Here is a 6445-nt window from a genome sequence, read left to right on the forward strand (position 1 = left end):
AAAAAAAAAAAAAAAAAAAAAAAAAGATGAGACAAAAGGCAAGAAAAAATAAGAATCTCAGATATGAACTAGATTCATATATGAAATATGTTTGCATGATGCAACAGGGAGTTGAAAATTATGATGATCAATATGGTAAAGGCTCTAATAAAAGGGTGAGCAAAGTATGGCCCCACAGCCAAATGGAGCCAACATGCTTGAATGTGGTCCATGAGCTAAGAACAGATTTTAGATTTTTAAAGATTTGGGGGAAAAATCAAAAGAAGAATAGTATCTCAAGCCATTTAAAAGTTAGATGAATTTCAACATTCAGTATCCTAAAATAAAGTTTTACTGAAACAGAATCACATTCGTGTATATATTCTATGTGGCTGCTTTTGTGCTACAACATGAGAGTTGGTTATGACAGAGGTCACATGGATAGGAAAACCTAAAACATTTGCAACTTGACTCCTTACATAAAAGGCTTTCCAACCTCTGCTCAAGCAGGAAAGGTGCCTCCCTCCAGGATCACATGGCTAATTTCCTCAGAGACATATAAGTGATAACAAATGGAAATGTTAAAAAAGAGAAACAGTAACAGAGATAAAGGATACCTTTAATGAACTCATCAGTCAGAGCTGGGGAAAAATCGGTGAACTTCACGACAGTTCCTATAAATTACTCAAACTGAAATAAAAGGCATAAAATAAGTGGAAAAAAATCAGAACAGAAATAAAAGTAGTAAAATAAGTGAAACAATCGGAGCAGAGCATCTGAGAGCTGTGTTAAATGGTCTAACATTTCAGATACCAGCAATCGAAGAAAGAACACAGTATAAAAGAAATATATGAAGATATGAGGAAGCAATGGTTGAATGTTCAAATACTATGGGCACCGAACCAGAGGTCCAAGATATGACACTCAGAGAAATCCAAGCGGAATAAAACACACACACACACACACACACACACACACACACACACATTCAACCTGCTAAACTTAAAAGATTAAAAAAAATCCTGAAGGCAGCCGGAAATAAAAGCTACATTAGATAAAGAAGAGGAAAAAATGAATTCTAAAAGACATCTCAGCAGAAACTGTGTAAGCTAGAAAACACTAAAATAATATCACTTTTTCTTCTTTACAGAAAGAAAAAAAGTGTTAGTCTTGAATTTATATCCAGTGAAACTGTCTTTCATGAGTAATGTAGAAATAAATATTTTTCTCAAACAAAACTGAGGAAATTGATCGACAGAAGAACTTCTTTGCCAAAAACATTAAATGATATTACTCAGACAAAAGGAGTGTGGTATCAAACAAAAAGTTAACCTACACAAAATTTGAAGTGCAATAAATGAGGGGAAATAACATATTTTTGTTATTTAACTTCTTAATAAAAAGGTAACTTACTGTCAAGCAAAATTAATGACAATGTGCTGTATGTTCATAGCATATGAAAAGCTGAAACACATGGCAAGAATAGCCCAGAGAATAAAAGAAAGTAATTGGGAATGTATTTCTGTTAAGGCCTTTAAGGCCTTTGCACATCAAATCTACAATATAATTTGAAGATATTCTCTAATTAGTTAAAGATGCATATTGTAAATCCTAGGGAATATCACTGAAAAAATCAACAAGAAGTATATATTAACACCAAAGATAAATTAAATTTAAGAAAAAAAGCTCAGTTAATCGAAGACAAGATAGGAACAGAGAGACAGAAGAAAAAGAAGACATGATCAAATAGAAAATAGCCACTGGGATAGTATATTTTAATCTAAGCAGTCAATAATTACATTAAATTTTAATGGCCTAGGTGCACCTGGGTGGCTTAGTTGGTTAAGTGTTCCACTTCGGCTCAGGTCATGATCTCACTGCTCGTGAGTTCGAGCCCCGTGTTGGGCTCTGTGCTGACAGCTCAGAGCCTGGAGCCTGCTTTGAAATCTGTGTGTCCCTCTTTCTCTCTCTGCCTCTCCCCTGCTCGTGCTCTGTTTCTTGCTCTCTCAAAAATAAATAAAACATTAAAATTTTTTTAAAAAATTTAAAAAAATGTTTTAGTTTAGCGGCCTAAAATCCTACTTATATCTCAGATACTGTCAGATCAGATTTTAAAAAGCAATAATCAACTATATGTCATTTACAATAAATTAACTTAATCATAAATACATATATAGGTTATAAGTAAATGGTTAGAAAATATACACAACACAACACTCACCAAAGAAAATGAGAGTGACTATATAAATCTCAGGAAAAAAGTAGAGATAAGAAGGAATAAAGTGATAAAAGGGGATGGTAATGATAAAAAGGTCAGTGCGCTGGAAGATAAAACAATAGGACTTACCCAGTCTGAGCAAGAGAAAGAAAATAGAGTGGAAATAAAAATAAGCAGAGCCTCAGAGATCTATAGGACAATAATGAAAAATCTAACATTCCTGTCCTCGGGGTTCCAGAAAGAGGAGTAGGTGAAACAAAAAAAGTGCTAGAAAAATAATGTCTGAAAATTTTCCAAATTTGACATTTCCCCAATTTGACAAAAAGCTGAGAAAACTCCAGATAGGAAAAACTCAAAAATTTTTTTTTAAAAAAAGCACACCAAGTCACATAAAAACCAAACTTTTGAAAAGAAAAACTAAAGTAAAATTTTTGAAAGCAATGAGAGCGAAACAACACTTAACTATAGAAGAAACACAAGTCTAGGAAGAGCATATGCCGTGTCAGAAACCATGGAGACTGGAAGGAAATGGCACAAAATTTTCAAGTGAGGAGAAAAAAGAACTGTCATCTCAAAATTGTAAATCAGTGAAAGTGTCTTTCAGGAATTAAAGGCGAATCAAGATATTCTCAGATGAACAAAACTAAAAGAATTTGTTACTAGAAGAACTACCCTAAAAGAATGACTGGAGGAATGTTTCTAGAAAGGAAAAAAAGCGGGGCGCCTGGGTGGCTTAGTCGGTTAAGCGTCTGACTTTCGCTCAGGTCGTGATCTCGCGGTTCGTGGGTTCGAGCCCCGCGTCGGGCTCTGTGCTGACTGCCAGNTAAAAAATAAAATAAAATAAATAAAAAGGAAACAAAGTGATAAGGGAAGGAACTAAGAATGTCAGGAAAGGAGAACTAATGATAGATTAAATTCTAAAAATATACAGATAAAGTACATAGTCCTTCTCCTCTTGAGTGTTTTAAATTCTTTGACAGTTGAAGTAACAGGTGTAACACTGTCTGATGTGATTCTAAATGTAAATGTACATACAGTAAGCATTAAACATGATTATATTATAAATAAAGTAAATATTTAAGGTAATTTTGTTATAGAGGAGCATAAGTAGACCCAAAGGTAGGTAAGATTTCTACATTTCACTCAAACTGGTATAATAGTGACAGCAGTGGACTTTGATAAGTTTTGTGTATGTAATATAATACCTACAGAAACAATTTTAAAAGATACACAAAGAAATATATACAAAACAAAGCAGGTAAGTTAAAAGGGAACTCTTAAAACTGATAAATGAGCCACAGAAAGGCATGAAAGAGAACAGATGAAAAACAAAGAGAACAGAAAATAAAACACAAAAATACCAGATATATTAGACTTAAACTCTAATATATCCATAAATTCATTAAATGAAAATTCTCTACACTAAATTCACTAAATGAAAACTATCTTTTAACTAAAAGGCAGAAATTGACAATTAAAAGCAGAAATTGACAAAGTAGACAAAAATATGACTCAACTATATGCTATCTACAAGAAACTCCCAGGGCACCTGGGTGGCTGAGTCAGTTAAGCATCCGACTTCAGCTCAGGTCATGATCTCACGGTTTGTGAGTTCAAGCCCCGTGTCGGGCTCTGTGCTGACAGCTCGGAGCCTGGAGCTGCTTCAGATTCTGTGTCTCCCTCTCTCTCTGCCCCTCCCTTGCCCCTGCTCACTCTCTCTCTCTCTCTCTCAAAAATAAACAGTTTGAAGGTTTCATACATTTAAATATATATCTATTACATGATTCAGCAATCTCACTTTTAGGTATCTTTCCAAGAAAAATGAAAACTGATGTTCATAAAAAATGGTACACAAATATTATAATAATTATTTAATAAGCTCTCAAAACTGAAAACAACTCAGATAATTTTCTTTTATTTATTTATTNAGATAATTTTCAAGGAGTGAATGGATGGATAAATCTTGGTGCATCCACACAATAAGACACTATCATAGATTAAAATGGATATAATATTGATTCATGTAACAACATAGATGAAACTTTAATAGTTTTTGGTTAAGTGAAAGTAAAAAGAACCAAAGTGTTACATATTATATCATTCTACTTACATGGCTTTCTGGAAAGAACACAAATGCATGGATGGAAAATAGGTTCCTGTTGCCAGTTGTTGGGTTGACTACAAAAAAGGCACCTTGGGGAAGTTTAGGAGGAGATGAAACTTACTATTATTATTATTATTTTAATATTTACTTATTTTGAGAGAGAGGGAGGGAGAGAGAGAACAAGTGGGGGAGGGGCAGAGAGAAAGAATCCAAAGTAGACTCTTCACTGTCAGCACACAGCCCAACGGGGGCTCAAAACTCAAGAACCATGAGATCATGATGTGAGTTGAAATCAAGAGTTGGATGCTCAACTGACTGAGCAACCCAGACACTCCAGGAACTTTTTTGTAAAAGAAAAATGCTGATGCTCATACAAATTTATACCAAAAATAGTGAGTTTTACCATACATACATTTTAAAATAGCAACCATGATGTGGGGGAAACCGAAGATAGACTGTACCCTGTAATCAATGAATCTTAAATGTATGAGAAAAATGTTGTATAAGCCACACAGAAGGGGGCAGGGGGGAAAGGAGCTGACCTAATTAACTTTAGAGAACAGTGTTTTGACTGGATCTTGTAAAGGTGAAGACAAAAAAATAACAGTGCATCAATATTGTGATCTAGATGGTAAACTTGTTTTCAAAGATGTGTGAGTTAGCAATATTCTGGGGTATAATAGAATTGCATATATAAGCAAATATAGCACAGATAATTAGAACCAGGTTTTTCATTGTCAGAAAAAAAAATTATAGATAAAGGAAGGGGGAAAGCTAGAGCCCTCTAATGCTAGATTGGACTCAGAGTTATGGCTATAAAAGTCACACACACACACACACACACACATGCTTGCATGAGTCTGCTGAGTCAGTCTAGAAGAATGACATCCTATTATTAATGAATGCACTCAGCAGCTGGGTCTTGGGTTCTAAATACTTATCAAAAAGGGCCAGGAGGGTGCCCGGGTGACTCAGCTGGTTAAACTGCTAACTCTTGGTTCTGGCTCAGGTCATGATCTCACAGTTCACGGGTTTGAGCCCTGCATCAGGCTCCATGCCAACGGCTTGGGATTCTCTCTCCCTCTCTTTCTGCCCCCCACCTGCTCGGGCTGTTTCTACCTCTCTCAAAAACAAATTTTAAAAACGAAAGGCCAGAGCTTTCTGGTAGTCAGGCAGGGAAAGTCCAAGAGAAGTTTATAGTATTGCTGGTGCCAGAGTATAAGGGAAAAAATGAAAGAGAAAAAGAAAAATTGGAAAGGAAGGAGAAAATGAGACACATCAAAAACAAACAAGAAACAAGAAAGAAAGAAAGAAAGAAAGAAAGAAAGAAAGAAAGAAAGAAAGAAAGAAAGAAAGAAAGAAAGAAAGAAAGAAAGAAAGAAAGGAAGGAAGGAAGGAAGGAAGGAAGGAAGGAAGGAGGGAAGGAAGGAGGGAGGGAGGGAGGGAAGAACGGAGGGAAGATCATCTTCAAGACAGATTTCAATGATTCAGTGTAGAAGGAACAAAGAAAACAGAAATGCACCTTTAGAACACTATGGTAATTAATAACTCCTGCCCTCAGGATCAATCCTAAAACTAAGTAGATAACAGTGTAAGGACAAAAGGGATATTTGCAGTCTCAAAATACCCCCTCCCTGTATGTATTAATTACAAAAGGAAGGCAGGGACTCTAGAGTGGAAAACTATGGCAGATGCCACCTTAACCACATGACCAAAGTTACCATCATCAGGAATGAGGAATATCAATGTAATGTGCCCCTGGCCCAATGTACTAAGCAGAACATATTGCATCTGTGGAATAATTTTCAGTAAAGCATAATTTGAATTTAATTATAACACTCACAAATTGAGTGACAATCACCAAAATAAGGGATCTGTTTCCTGAAAATCTTTTAGATAAGAGTGAGACATTATCAGTTTGGAGGATATTAAGAAGTCAAAACAACTAACTGCAATGTGGGTTTTAGATGTTGTCTTAGAACAGAAAAAATAGTTAGTGGAAAAGCTGGTGAAATCAGCATAATTCTCACATAATGTGAAAGTCAAATGCATGATGTAAACGTGCAAAAAAAGAAAAGAGCAAACTTGGTAGATTTTCCTAAGAGTGAAGATTCTGATTCCAATGAAGCTAGGCAGTCTTAGCT

General features: G+C 35.2%; 1 non-coding gene across 1 annotated transcript; it reads left to right on the forward strand.

Moving 5' to 3' along the window:
* Positions 1-2919: 2919 nt before the first annotated feature.
* Positions 2920-3004, forward strand: TRNAE-UUC (transfer RNA glutamic acid (anticodon UUC)). The gene has a single exon. It is a non-coding gene; the product is annotated as a tRNA-Glu (tRNA).
* The last annotated feature ends 3441 nt before the right edge of the window (positions 3005-6445 follow it).

Source organism: Crocuta crocuta, unplaced genomic scaffold (genome assembly GCF_008692635.1).
Source record: "Crocuta crocuta isolate KB4526 unplaced genomic scaffold, BGI_CrCroc_1.0 scaffold70, whole genome shotgun sequence".
Lineage (NCBI taxonomy): Eukaryota > Metazoa > Chordata > Mammalia > Carnivora > Hyaenidae > Crocuta > Crocuta crocuta.